Source organism: Scylla paramamosain, chromosome 2, assembly GCF_035594125.1.
Source record: "Scylla paramamosain isolate STU-SP2022 chromosome 2, ASM3559412v1, whole genome shotgun sequence".
Taxonomy (NCBI): domain Eukaryota; kingdom Metazoa; phylum Arthropoda; class Malacostraca; order Decapoda; family Portunidae; genus Scylla; species Scylla paramamosain.
In genome coordinates this window covers 24,781,755-24,796,966 of record NC_087152.1, presented here as the reverse complement: position 1 = coordinate 24,796,966, position 15,212 = coordinate 24,781,755, and the positions used below count along the sequence as shown (strand labels likewise).

Sequence of the window (15,212 nt, the reverse complement as noted above, 5' to 3'; positions counted from 1 at the left end):
TTATTCTTCTCGTGTTCCTCCTCAACAGCCTCATTCCGTTCATTATGTTTCGTTTTCATGATGTTATTGAGTGGCTTGTTCTTCTCCAGTTGCTTATTTATAGACTCATTGTGTTCACCACTGCACGCAAAGTTCTTTTTCCACACCACGCCTACGATAACTGGAGAGGTGAAGCCGGTGAATGGTGGCGTGCTCGTGCTTGTGTTTTGATCTTGACCAAGGGCTTTCAAATTTGGCTCGACTGAGTCTGTTATTGGTGAGTGAACGTGTACGTTGTCTACAGTTTCACTACATTTTTGTTCCTCTTCCATCTTACAGCAGTCAGTGAGTGGAGGAGGTGAGGCGGCGTCTTGTTCCTCAGCACCTGTCTCCCCGTGAGGCAGGGAGACGGCGAGGTGCTGGCTTCGTTTCCGCTTCCTCAGTCGTCGGCAAAGCTTTTGGAAGCAACAACGGACCCACGAGAAGCAACACGCCTTTTCAGGCTGCTCGTCTGAGTCGCTGCCAACTTCCATCACGCTGCTTTGCTGCGACAAGGACTCGAAGTGGCTCATTGCGGCAAATTCACTCTGAGTTTTCTTGATGCGCTTATTATAGACCATGTGCTCCTGAAGGTTCACCATGGTGACTAATCTTACAGAGAGATGGTTGGTGGACCCTGGCCTTAGCATACACTTGGCCCAACCTCCAGCGCCACGTCAACCAACTCCAAGCTACCACTCCAAGGACTCAACAGCCAATCACCTTCCGAGAAGCAACCCTCGCCTGCTTTTCACTGGTAGAGAAGTTCACTTCATGTTTTTTTTTTCTTTTGTATTATTGTAATGGAAATACAGCAGCAGCAGCAGCGGCAGCAGCAGCAGCAGTAGCAGCAGCAGCGGCAGCAGCAGCAGCAGCAGCCGCAGCCGCAGCCCCAGCCGCAGTAGCAGCAGCAGCAGCAGCAGCAGCAGCAGTGATACCTTACACTCCTCAACTAGAAGCTCTTGTCCTAAATCAATCGCCAAAAATTCCTTTGTCCATAATTACAAAGGGAGTTTCTCATCACATCGGAAAGAATACTATGGACTGGAGAGGTCGCCCACCAGGCACTCATAACATAAGATGAGTAAACACTGCTCACTGAACCGTCACTCTTCCTCTAGCGTTTTGATCTACCCATTAATGAGTCAACAGATTATATCGGTACTGTAGTAGTAGTAGTAGTAGTAGTAGTAGTAGTAGTAGTAGTAGTATCAAAGACAGAACTACACCTTCATAAGCTCTAATACTGAAGATATGGAGATATGACATGACCAAACCTATCTAACCTAACCTAATTACAAAGTATGCTATTGAAGAAATGGAGGCATGACCTGACCTGACCTGAGCTAACCTGATCTAACCTAACACAGCCTAAGCAAACCGAACCAAAAGCTATACTACTACAGAAATGGAAAGTTGACCTAACCTTATCTAACCTAACTTCATCTTAATACACCCAGCAATGATTCAATACGACACTGATAAGAACCACCTACTCACTCACTCACTCACTCACTCACCCACTCACTCACTCGCCATCTTTCTCTCCTCCAAACACTCCCCCACAAACCGCACGCCATTACGTTCCTTCACGATTCATTGGGTACATGCAACCTTTCATTCTGAACTCAAGTAATAAAATGCCATAATGAGTATAATTCTGTTTTCGCTGAGCATACAACAAAAATGCCTGGTGGACGAGTGAGTGGAGTGGTGGAAGGAAGGGTGAACGATTTACAGAGTACGTGCCAGGATTTATTGTTTTCTCTTCTTTTATTCACACAAAGACAGACAGACCAAGCAATAAAGTTACGAAAGGAAGAATACGCCAGCTAAATGCCGCTCCACACAACACACTACCAGATTTACAATGAACTCACCCGTTTGCAATGAGCGAGAGGCGAGTGTTCGATAGTCTTACCTCTGGGCTTTTGTACTCTCTCTCTCTCTCTCTCTCTCTCTCTCTCTCTCTCTCTCTCTCTCTCTCTCTCTCTCTCTCTCTCTCTCTCTCTCTCTCTCTCTCTCTCTCTCCGTCAGGCTGTTCCTCCTTAATTTATGCTGGGTCTTGAGACAGCTTGCTTCCCTTTACAGTTATATATCCTCCTCAATGTATACTGCCTTCCAGATATCTTCCCCCTCGATACGTATATTTCTTCTCATGTTATCTTCCCTATTGTATATCCCCTCTCCCCTCCAGACATTTCCTCCTTAATTAATTGTCCCTTTTTGGATATTTTCACTCTTCATATTTGCCTCTTAATTTATTAACTTTTTACACATTTTTCCCCTCCAGATATTTTCTCCTTAATTTATCTCCCACTTCTCCTCTTTGCATATTTCCCAGTCTGGGCATTTTCGGACAAAAAGTGGCAGACGACTAGCTGTTAGTGCCGAGTCAACACGAGTCTTAAAAGAATATTCGATATATTTACAAATAGGAACAGTGGCTGGATGGAGATAAATCTTGAAGTATTTAGTAAACTGCTTCCTAAAGACAGTTAATTCTTACCTATTTACTTTTATTTATTTGACAGTGGCCATCGTCAGTGTGAGTGTGGAATGTTGAGTGGTGTGGGACATGAAGCCTGAACTGGTGGGTATTATTCTGGCACTCCACATTTCAGGCATACATGTTTTATTCAGGGACTGCCTCGTGTGGAACTGACGACTTCTTGTAACTTTCTTCATGCTCTTGTATTGTTATGGTGTTCATATGATGCAGTGCGATTTATTACATCACGAGAGAGGCAACACGTTCTACAGGGCAAATGTCAGGGAGTGGTGATCGTCGAGGGAGAGAATGACAACAGACACCAACATGAACATGAACAATATTCCCTGAATCTCGCCTGCACTGCCTCACGTCACTCTTGTTATGTATTTGCCACACCTCATTTTATTCACTCCTGACACACTTGTAACACTTGACACACTTGCAACACTTCCCACCACAAGTCACTCGTCTGATACCACACAAGGGTCCCGCCCACGCTTGAGGTGCACCAATGCACTGTACGGATTAGCTACATGTACACAACGACGCTTAGAGCACCACAAAAGTGGAGTTTAATGGTGTTGAATTAATGAGAATTTCCCCTCGGTGAGTCTCCACTTGTCTTAATCCCATCGGTAATGCTTCAGCCGCTTGCTGTCTCTTCGCTTTGGTTGTGATGAGTGTGATCAGTAAAGCTGTGATGTGTCTGATGGGGGAGCACTTGCCATGTCTTTGATGGGTAATAGCTGTCATGGCTCTGATAGCTAACAGCCGTCAGGTTTTCCATCAGTACCACCTGTCATGGTTGTAATGGTGGTGATGGATTTTTTTTTTTTTTATGTATGAGGGACACTGGCCGAGGGCAACAAAAATACAATAAATAACAAAGCCTAAAGAACGAACATACATAATAGAATTGGTGATGCTGCAGTCGGTTAAAGGATTCCCGCTAAGCTTACCCAGCGACCCTTGCCTTTACCTACTTGACAACCACCGCCCTCTACCCTCCAAGAAATATCGTTCAGTGTGGCAGCGCCCTCAGATTGCGTCCACTTGGCATATCATGGGCAGTTTTGTCATGTATTATGGAAATCATTGCAAAAGGAGTACAAATGAAACAAAACAGAAGATGGAGAGGGACAGACTGTCACCAGCCCTTCAGTTATCACATATCACAACTTCAATTGTGACTGATTAATGCAGCGACTTAAAGGAAGTGTTCACCACAAAGGTATTGCGCTCCTACAAACAATTACTTATCTTACTGTTAAGCGAAAAGAGATGAAATTAAGATTACCTTAATATAGTGACCTTTGTGTCACACGACAAAGGATAGACAAACCACACACACACACACACACACACACACACACACACGCACACACACACACACACACACACACACACACACACACACACACACACACACACACACACACACACACACACACACACACACACACACACACACACACAGTATTTGCATAGTGAAGGTTAGTTAACTCTGTGATGAGTTCAAAAGAAACAGCCTTCCAAGCTTATTTAAAACAATTTTAAGTCTCCGTTAGCAATAAGCCAGAGTTCAGCTAATTCCTCTCCATATTCTGTGTTATAATGAAACAAGGCATACGAGGAACACTCTACGTCATCTATAAATGATAAGACACTGCTAATTTTCACACCTACAGTTAATCTAAACATACAATTAACAGTTAATGAAATAAACGGCAAGGGAAATTAAGCATCTAGTGTACCGTACCAAACGATCCTGCAATGGTGAGCCTCTTACACACACACACACACACACACACACACACACACACACACACACACACACACACACACACACACACACACACACACACACACACACAGTTAGTTAATTAGTTTATTGACCACGACAACACAGGTATAGATACAAATAGGAAAAATATATGGTCCAGTAAAAATAGACCGTCCAGTTTGTAAATGTATCAAATCTGCATATTCAGTGATAGTTAAAATTGCAGCAAGTTGACATGATTTTAAACCTGCGACGTAAACACAAAGATAAAACCAAAATTTCCAAGACAAAACAAAAATCTCAGCCAAAGCAACAATAAAGCCAAGACTCAAAACAATAACACAATAAAACGACAAGTATTTAATCTCAATCTAAAAAATAAATTCTATAAACTTAAACCATATGATTAATATATAAACCGCAACAAACCCCCTGAATAAAAAATAAAATCCATACCAATCCACTACTAAAACTCAAACACACAATATTATACTGAAAAAAATGTTCTGAACTTGTATAATACAGCATGTTAAGGGATACTGAACACTGCAGACACACACTTGTATAATACAGCATGTTAAGGGATACTGAACACTGCAGACACACACTTGTATAATACAGCATGTTAAGGGATACTGAACACTGCAGACACACACTCATGTCTTGTAAACATCCAACATTTTATACAATATAAAGCATCTTTCATTATCATGATACATATCAGAGAACAAGTCAGGAATATTAGAAAAACCGTGAGTGTCTCTCAGATGTTGTGTGAGGGTGCACTGTTCCACAACGTGTGCCTCTGTCTGTATTTCTCCACGGACACACAACCTTTCCTCCAGTGACAACCTTCCTCGTGCTCTCCTGTTCCATCTGGCCATCTGTACTGCAAGTGAGTGTGCTGATATGCCAAACCGCGTAAACGCCACTCGGTAATGTTCATTCCTGTGGGTCTTGCTCTTATACACGGAGTGAACAGATCAAGTGGGGTTTGTTTGTTTGTACATAACGCGTCTTGAGGAGGCTGAGTTATAAATATTCTCTTTCATTTCCCTAACTCCTTCATCTCTATCACTGGTCGAAATATGTAACAGTTGTGCAATGTGTGATGGAGTCTGGTACCGGTTCTCCATGAAAATTTTGATTACTACAATTAGCAGGTCATCCTCCATTCTCTGCCTTTCCAGCCACATTGTCGAGAAAAGTTTCTCTGTTTACTGCTAACTAATGATTGCAAGGATGGATAACCCGCCTCGACATATCAAACATCATTACATGTGGCTAGTCTTACATCAAGTAAATGTTTCAATGAACAATCATATAGTTTTCGTACTGGCCTGAGGTCTGCATCCAGCCAGGACTCACACACCTATAAAATTGATGACATCAAGCAAGCGTCGAATACTCGTTTTTTTTTTTTGTTTGTTTTTTTTATTTTACTTGAAGTGGAATGTCATTATTTTTCCTTAAAAATGAAAAAAATTTCATTACATGGGCCATTTTTGCATCAGCGTGAGCTCTGACTGACGACGAGACCGATCCGTCTGCAGTGAATGTGGACCCCAGGTATATATATTGTGTGCACCGCTCCACCACTAAGCCATCATCCACGTGCACTGCCTCGTTATCCTGTGGGGTGCCATGAATCACAAAGAACTTGGTCTTACACTCATTCACTGGCATACCGTACTCATTACAACATTGTTTCATAAGACGTCATTTATTTATCATTGTATCTCGTGATGTTGCCAACAGTACGGTATCATCCATCATTAAAAGAACGTGCAACCACTTTAGGAAACCATCATCTCTGCAGTTATCTTTAATCAGTTTAATCAGATCATTAACGTATAATAAAAATAATATACAAGATGTACCCCAGTGGTGGCTGCAAACGCTACACTGCCAATGACACTCTTGGCTACGCTATACACACCACCAGTAATACCAACATGACCAAACCGCAGCCTAAACGTTTCAATATACGCAGCAGTACATGCCTCGGTACTAGATCATAAGCTTTACTAAAATCTATAAAAGTAACGAATAGCTTTTTCTTCTTCCTCCTAGCTATATCGGTTAAAATCCGTTAAGTTATTATGTGTTAGGTACGAGTACAGCCGCGACCTTTCTGAGCCCCTGCTTGCTCCCAGCACGGAGTGAACCACATTCCCAACCTAGAACACAGCACCATGTCGAGTAATTTTGACACACTATTGATCACGCTGATACCACTGTAATTTTTCGTGTCTTTCCGGTCCCCTTTCTTGAAAAGAGTGTTTTTTTTTTTTTTTTATGTAGGAAGGATACTGGCCAAGGGCAACAAAAATCTAATAAAAAAATGCCCACTCCATCGACATTCCTTTCTTTTTATTAGTGGAGTTGGCATTGTTGTGATATGTGTGGAACTTAGCTTTTGTCCACAGTGTGGGATACTGTGCACACACACACACACACACACACACAGGGCAGTGAAGAAGGTGGGAGTGCATTGTTATCATCACGACACCTCCACATATCACAGTATCCTCAGTGCCTCGGCCTGCCCCGCCTCGCCGAGCCCCGCCAAGCCCCGCCCCGTCCCACCACAGCCACGGTACCACTTTCCAGTCTTTCCCATTCAATATTTATCGTAATGTGCAGGATTTCACAGGTGTTTTAAGGGGATTTCTAAACTTGGGCTTGGTAGAGGAGGTGAAGGAGGAGGAGGTGGGAAGGAGAGGAAGAGTGTGGGAGGAAAGGAAGAGGAGGAAAAGATACCCAGAACAGGTGCAAAAAAACAAAAACAAAAACATCTCGGCGCAAGATCGACATTCCTTTCTTTTTATTAGTGGAGTTGGCATTGTTGTGATATTTAATTTATGACTAGGAAAGTATAACAAGTTACAATATGTAACAAAATCTGCTCTACCTGTGTTTTTGTTTCGTAAAAAAAAAAAAATAGCAGATTCGTCAATTAATTTCCGTTCATGTATTAGCTCGCCCAGGACTGTTTTGGTGTTTGATTTAAAACTTTAAAAAGAAACGCGTCCCAGCTAATAATATCCAATAAAATCTAGTCTAACAACCCGCATTTTTAAATTTAATAAAAAGTCTGGTGCCGAATATGAAAAAAAAAAAAATCTTTATACGACGAGAAATTTATTTATTTTTTATTCATCTGGAAGGTAGAATTTTTTTTTTGTATTCAGAATATGTACTACAATCTAGTCTGGCTGTGTTTTCTTTCTCGATATTACATTATTTTTGTAGTGCCGCTGGGAAAATTTTCAAATATTTTTTTTGTTTCTTGTTTAATATTTCTGAACCTGAAAACGTTTTTATATTTTGAATATTAGAAAAATAGTACATTTTAATCTGGGTGTCTTTTTTCTTCTCGTGATTTTTAAAATTAAATGTTAGGTAAATATAAGGGCCGAATCGCACATTTTCCCTTCCTTTCTTTCTGTGTGTATGTCAGTATTTAGCAAAACTTGCGGCTGTTTGCAGGCTTATACGTGAAGGAAAGCTAGAATTAACCGCGAAATTAGATAAACACTCCTCCAAAATGCTTCAAATAAGGCAAAGATTATAGCTCCGTTCAGAGACATCCATGAAAACGTGACGTCATCGGACCCAGACCGAGACCTTCCCTCCTCCCTCCCCATGTTTCCTCGTCAATGCTTCCATTAATTTTCAGGGATTTTCAGGTATTTCTACATGTTTTCCATCTCATCTATGCATTTCAGTGTGGAGCAGAAGCAGGTGAGGCGATGTGAGAGAGAGAGAGAGAGAGAGAGAGAGAGAGAGAGAGAGAGAGAGAGAGAGAGAGAGAGAGAGAGAGAGAGAGAGAGAGAGAGAGAAAGAGACCACCACCACCACCACCACGCGCAGGAATTCGTTAGCTATCAACCATGGATGGTTTGCGCCTCAACTGTGGCTCCCCAGCCACAAGCAGGATGGTGCGTGACGGCTGTATCCTGCGGGGGGAAAGGGGGTGAGGGAGTGAAAAAAAACAACAGCAGGCCAGTAGATAGAACGTACAAGGATAATCAAGAATAAAAAAAAAAAACAAGGGGGACAAAAAAGAACAGTGATTTTTCTTTTACTTAACTTCACTACTTTGAATGTTACGATTACGTGGGGCAAGAGTAAAGCAGGTGAGGGGAAGAGCAAGAGGATGACACAGGAAGGAGGAGAAAGAGATGCGGGGGGGGGGGTTGCATTTGAGGAGCTGTGAACGAGGGAAGGAATGAGTGAGGCTAAACTAAGAAAGAAGAAATTGATGTAGAATAAATTGAAGGAAAGAGGAAAGAAAAAGACGATAACTGCAGAGAGAGAGAGAGAGAGAGAGAGAGAGAGAGAGAGAGGAGAGAGAGAGAGAGAGAGAGAGAGAGAGAGAGAGAGAGAGAGAGAGAGAGAGAGAGAGAGAGAGAGAGAGAGAGAGAGAGAGAGAGGTAATACAGTTAATCATTCCCCCAAAAATATGCACCGGTTAGTTTTTTTTTCAATTTTTCTGCTTTTTTTTGCCAGTTCTATTTAAGGGTAAAGGTAGATCAGGTATCCGGACACGCTCACTAATTACAGGTAACGTCCGGAATAGGTAATGAATCACAGAGAGAGAGAGAGAGAGAGAGAGAGAGAGAGAGAGAGAGAGAGAGAGAGAGAGAGAGAGAGAGAGAGAGAGAGGAGAGAGAGAGAGAGAGAGAGAGAGAGAGAAAACGAGGAGGAGGAGGGGTGGGAAGGGCCAGTTTACAAGCACGTGGGGGTCGTGTTGACATTGAGTTTACACGTGATGGAGTGTCTCTGTAACTTTGCCCTTTTTTTTTTTTTTTTGTTATGTAGGACGACACTGGTCAAGGGCAACAAAATCCAATAGAAAATAAAAAGCCCACTGAGATGCCAGTCCCATAAAAGGGTCCAAAGCGGTAGTCAAAAATTGAAGGATAAGTGTCTTGAAGGAATTCAAGTCATAGGAAGGTGGAAATACAGAAGCAGGCAGGGAGTTCCAGAGTTTACCAGAGAAAGGGATGAATGATTGAGAATACTGCTTAACTCTTGCGTTAGAGAGGTGGACAGAATAGGGGTGAGAGAAAGAAGAAAGTCTTGTGCAGCTAGGCCGTGGGAGGAGGGGAGGCATGCAGTTAGCAAGATCAGAAGAGCAGTTAGCATGAAAATAGCGGTAGAAAACAGCTAGATATGCAACATTGCGGCGGTGAGAGAGAAGCTGAAGACAGTCAGTTAGAGGAGAGGAGTTGATGAGACGAAAAGCTTTTGATTTCACCCTGTTGCTTCCGTCTTCTTTCCTTTCTTGTTTTCCTTATTCATCTCCTTTTTTTTTCCTTTCCACTTCATCTTGAGTCATTTTCCCTGTTACTTTAATCTCGAAGGGGATTTGTCTACGCTAACACACACACACACACACACACAGTACTGAGTTTCCTGGGGAGTCCAACTTAAGTAATGGTGCCCGGCTGTATAAGTTTCCTGGTCCTGAGACGCGTTAGCACAGTAAAGAGGGGGAGCCTGATACTTGTAATGTGAAACTGAAAAAAAAATGTTCTCTGATGGGCATAGCCGTACACCTTGCAGTAGAACATGGCACTGGTAGATGTAAGGAAGGTGCAAGGTCTTGTAGTATGAATGTGTAGTGTGTTGTGCGTGGTGTTGGTGATCAGATGCAGCAACACAATTGTTATATCTCAGCTTGTTACGTGTCAGCGAATTTCTTGGGTATTTGTTTTACGTCATATTGGTAATTAATCAGATGTAGTAAGAGAAGCAAGCTCTATATCCTCTTTGTTACGCCCTCCATGCCTGATATATTCTCCTGAAAGCTGTTACACTTCTCCAGACCCAGTGTTGTATCCTCTTTACCCAAGCTTGGAGTCGTTCATCTAATACAAACACAAGTATATAAACCTTAGTCTCACGTTGTAGTCTATTGGCTTAACGCTTCAAACCAATTCAATTTAATTCAGTCTCCTTCCTTATGTATCATGTCAAATACTCTCATTAACCACTAGTGTTGTACGTCAAGTTTTTGTACCTCAGAAGATTATATCAATATGCCACAGTTGCAGGAGATAAACAAATAATACTGTTTCATTACACCGTGTGAGGAGCGAGTGAACACCGTCCCGCTAGTGAAGTATTTGTCGTGCCCGCCAGCCACACCAGATGGCCTCACATTTCCCACCACCGCACACCATCAATCACTACTGCCTGGCGTTCCCCACTGTTCGGCACCTCCTACCCCAAGGTCTGCCGCTGGATGCTGTCTGTCGCCATATTCTGCTGCCCTATTTATTGATGAGATTCTTGTGTGTTACCCTCGATTTGGTGGGTTTTCCTGATGCCCTGTGCCCTGCGTGGCATCGGTGGCTTGTGTGTGAGTGTGGATTGGTGGGTGGGGTGCGCCAATGTACCATTTGCTTTACCTCACAACTGTTAGCAGGTTTCTCTATTTTATGGTGTCTGACGCTATTTGCATAATAAATTAATCAAATAAAATCTCTCTCTCTCTCTCTCTCTCTCTCTCTCTCTCTCTCTCTCTCTCTCTCTCTCTCTCTCTCTCTCTCTATCTCAATAGAAATTTATAATCGAAATTATCGAAATTATCAAATTTATTATCACACACACACACACACACACACACACACACACACACACACACACACACACACACACACATACACACATTTTGTCCTGTCTCCATAAATATTGTTTCATAAAGAGCAACTGTTAATATTAAAGACGATTCTGATGGGAAAAAAATAGAAAAACTTAAAATAGTAATTATGATAATAATAATAATAACAAGAATAAGAACAAGAACAACAATAACAACAACAGCAACTACTACTATTACTACTATTTCTATTATCATTATTATTATTATTATTATTATTATTATTATTATTATTATTATTATTATTATTATTATCATTATTATTTTCATTATTATTATTATCACCATCATCATCATCATTATTCTCTCTCTCTCTCTCTCTCTCTCTCTCTCTCTCTCTCTCTCTCTCTCTCTCTCTCTCTCTCTCTCTCTCTCTCTCTTGGGAATGCAGAGGGATTCTGAGTGGCAGTTAATGACTGGTATATTCCAATCTGTGTTTTATTTTTGATGCGTAACAATAATAATGTGAGTGTGTGTGTGTGTGTGTGTGTGTGTGTGTGTGTGTGTGTGTGTGTGTGTGTGTGTGTGTGTGTGTGTGTGTGTGTGTGTGTGTGTGTGTGTGTGTGTGTGTGTGTGTGTGTGTGTGTGTGTGTGAGTGTGTGTGTGATGAAAGTAAGGGAGAATAAAGTAACGTATTATAATGATAGCAACCATGAATATTAAAGACGCTTCTCATGAGTAACACTAACAAAAATAATACTAAATATCACCTTATTATTATTATTATTATTATTATTATTATTATTATTATTATTATTATTATTATAATTATTATTATTGTTGGTCCCACACAAGTGGCATAGGAGGAGAAACCAGTGAAAATAACTGGCGAGGCAGAGCAACACATGGGGGCTATCAAACAGCTGGAGTCTCCTGGTGTACTGAGTTTACTAACAGCGGTGAACCCAAACATGTGTTTCGCCTGCCGACGTGGCAAACCCGCAGGCAACAGTGACGTGTCAGGCACACCTTATTTGTGCACCGACCTATCAACAAACATATCATTTATACCAAAATTAATGTAAATTCATATATAATAATAAACCAAATATCAACACCCTTTAAAGTCTCAATACAAATAATCTTGGTAATCCAATTCTTCCTCACAAACCGAGTGAGCCAAGTTCAAACCCCTGGCGCCAACAATTATTATTATTATTATTATTATTATTATTATTATTATTATTATTATTATTATTATTATCATCATCATTATTATTATTATCATTATCATTATTATTATTACTATTATTATTATTATTATTATTATCATTATTATTATTATTATTATTATTATTATTATTATTATTATTATTCCTCTTTATCCTGCTCTTCTCTCCTCCTCCCTCCATCCTTCCTTCCCTTCTTTCTTCCTTTCCCCTTCTTCTCTCCCTCTCTCTCCTCCTCCTCCTTCTAATCCTTGCTCCTCTTTGCTTCTCCTCCTCGTCTTCTCTTCTTGTGTCCTTCCACTTCTTCTTTCTTTTTTTTTTCTTCTTTTTGCTTTTCCCTCTTATCCCTCTATACTATAAAAAAAATGTTAAAGATACGAAGTTACTATGATGTGTGTGTGTGTGTGTGTGTGTGTGTGTGTGTGTGTGTGTGTGTGTGACAGGAGAATAACCCTTAATAGGAGAGAGGGGTTTGGTGAGGTCACGAGAGCAGGTGGAGTGGTCAGGTCATCTGAAGGCTCGTGCTCTATTTCTGCTCCAGCCTCCTGTCTTGCACTGACGGACGGTCTGGTCAGTTGCTTCTCTGACTTCACCACAGGCGCGAAAATTCTGTCACTCTTCGTGGTAAGGTTGTCAGCATGGGACAGGGAGGCCACGACACTAGAACCTGGGACCAGTCACAACACTGTTCGCAGGTGGAGAACAAGAGATGACAAAACAGGAAATATGAAAGACTTTCCTAAGTATTCAATATGCATTTATTTATTTATTTATTTATTTATTTTTTTATGATCTAGTAAAGTTGAGGCACATTCCCTGGGCCAACAATGAACAATGATCAGGGTTTTAAGGTTCCCGCCGTGAACAATGAGGACAGCACACGTATAGAATGATGGCAGTGTGCTCTTATGAATGAATGGTTGAGGCGAGGGGCGAGGGCCAACGAGGCATTCTCAGGTGAAGTAGGCCACTGGCTTGGGCTGAGGCTATGCTGGGGCGACCATGGCTGCCTGGAGGAGGCATGGGTACTCATTCATTCACAACACACTGACAGAGAGAGAGAGAGAGAGAGAGAGAGAGAGAGAGAGAGAGAGAGAGAGAGAGAGAGAGAGAGAGAGAGAGAGAGAGAGTTTGTTTGTTGATGAGTAACGTTCCTTGTGTTTTGGTAGAGAACATTTTCCAAGATACGTGTGATGTATAATTTATTTACTTTTCATTAATCATCTCTGGAGCCTCAAATTTATAGTTTTTATTATTAACGTGTCACGATTTTAAACAAGTTGGTTGAAAGTACTTGTGTAATTAATACTAAATGTTTAAGAGGTCGGAACATAAAAATACTTGTAATTCAGTTATACTTGCGTGAAGTGTGAAGTGTCCTGCTGTATTGTGTTGTGTTTTGCAACATTGCCTTGTGTTACGTTACAATGCAGCCAGAAGACCTGACAGACACGCATCATGCAGGCTGCACAGAAAGGGAACCAACAACAGTGAAAAATGCGATAAAATTACGGGAATGACTTGAGGTGGACGTGCCCGTAGGCACACTCCATACCAATTAAGCTGCCCTGTTCAGTACTCACCGAGCTGCTCAACGCCTCGCCACTCACACCCACTGCTACCTTCCTAACTCTCGTGGTCTTCAATATACGTCACTGTCCATTGACGGCACAAATACGTAATCACACACCTCTCCCACCCCTTAAACACGAACTGCCAACCACAAGGCAGCCACCCGTTCTCTGTTATAAATATTTGTTTTCTCTAAACAGTAATGATTGATTTTTTTTTTTTTTTGTTGAATATGAATAAAAATATTTTTTTGTGATGAAAATATTACATATGAAATGTAAATGAAGACCATATTAGTATCCTACGTGAATGGTTTTATGGATTAGGCTACATTTGCTATAAGTTATCAATCCATTGATAACTTTGTTTGCATTATGGGTTTTTATGCATTTTTTTCTTTTCCTAATCAATCTCATTTTGACTTTACCTTCATATTATATTGACAAGCCAAGAAAATTTTCAAAATGTCGACATGATCTGCCGCTAGTCATCTTGTTTTCTTTTTTTTTTCCTTCTTCTTCTTATGCGTCTTACAGCTATATTCTTATTATTCTTTTGTTAAAAAAAAGAGAAAATAAAAAGAAAACACAATTTCATGATATATAGATGTGAAAAGACGAATGATTATAAATGACATTTGCTATTATCGTACACCGAACGCGGGACAAGGCGGGTGTGTGCAGCAGCTTGCCAAACGTGTTCCTGTGTTTTCTTTCTCGGAGTGTTGACGTGCAGTGACCCTGACGAAGGGAAGAGTGTGCCAGTGTTGAGGGACAGACGAGGCGTCGTGCACTGGTGAGTAGCGCCTGTTCTGGTGTGCGGGGAGAGGCAGACTCCGGAGTGTGAGAGCCACGGTCGCCTGCTGCAGCATCACGCTGACACACCAAACTAGACATTGTAATGATAAGTAGTGTCACATTTCATGATGACACAGACTATGACCTTTGCAATCGTACACCCTGCTGCAGCTAGCCTAACTCGTCCCTCGCCACTCTGCCCCTGGCCCTGCCCGACACACCACCCCTGTCATGTCACAAGGAACTTACTTTCTCCCTTTTTTATTTAACTAGACACTTTGTGTAAAGCAGTTTAAGGTTTGTTCCTTAAAAAGTGGCTGGCCCAAGTGAAAGTTGAAGTTTCGTGTTTTATCGATAGTTACTGTGGAAAATAATGAGATGGGTCACTCCTCGCATGCAAGTGTACCAGCTAGTTGTGTAAGCAATCAAGTCAAGTATTTAACAGCCATGGAGACACTGTGTCACACCTCTCGCCTTGTGTTACAAAATTAACAGTAAAGAAAAAAATAATAAAAGTCACGAGTGGAAGGCAAGTGTCTCACCATGGCCACGGAAAGGTGACCTCACATCTCTCCTGCACAATAGTCTCTCTCTCTCTCTCTCTCTCTCTCTCTCTCTCTCTCTCTCTCTCTCTCTCTCTCTCTCTCTCTCTCTCTCTCTCTCTCTCTCTCTCTCTCTCTCTCTCTCTCTCTCTCTCTCTCTCTCT

At 41.4% G+C, this 15,212-nt stretch overlaps 1 protein-coding gene across 1 annotated transcript in view; it reads left to right on the top strand.

The window, feature by feature from the left end:
- Window positions 1-14,487: 14,487 nt before the first annotated feature.
- Window positions 14,488-15,212, top strand: part of LOC135111972 (lymphocyte-specific helicase-like) — a 51,196-nt gene continuing 50,471 nt past the window's right edge. Inside the window, exon 1 of the mRNA XM_064025735.1 lies at window positions 14,488-14,504. The gene's annotated coding sequence lies outside the window, so the exon portion shown is untranslated. The remainder of the gene's footprint in view (window positions 14,505-15,212) is intronic.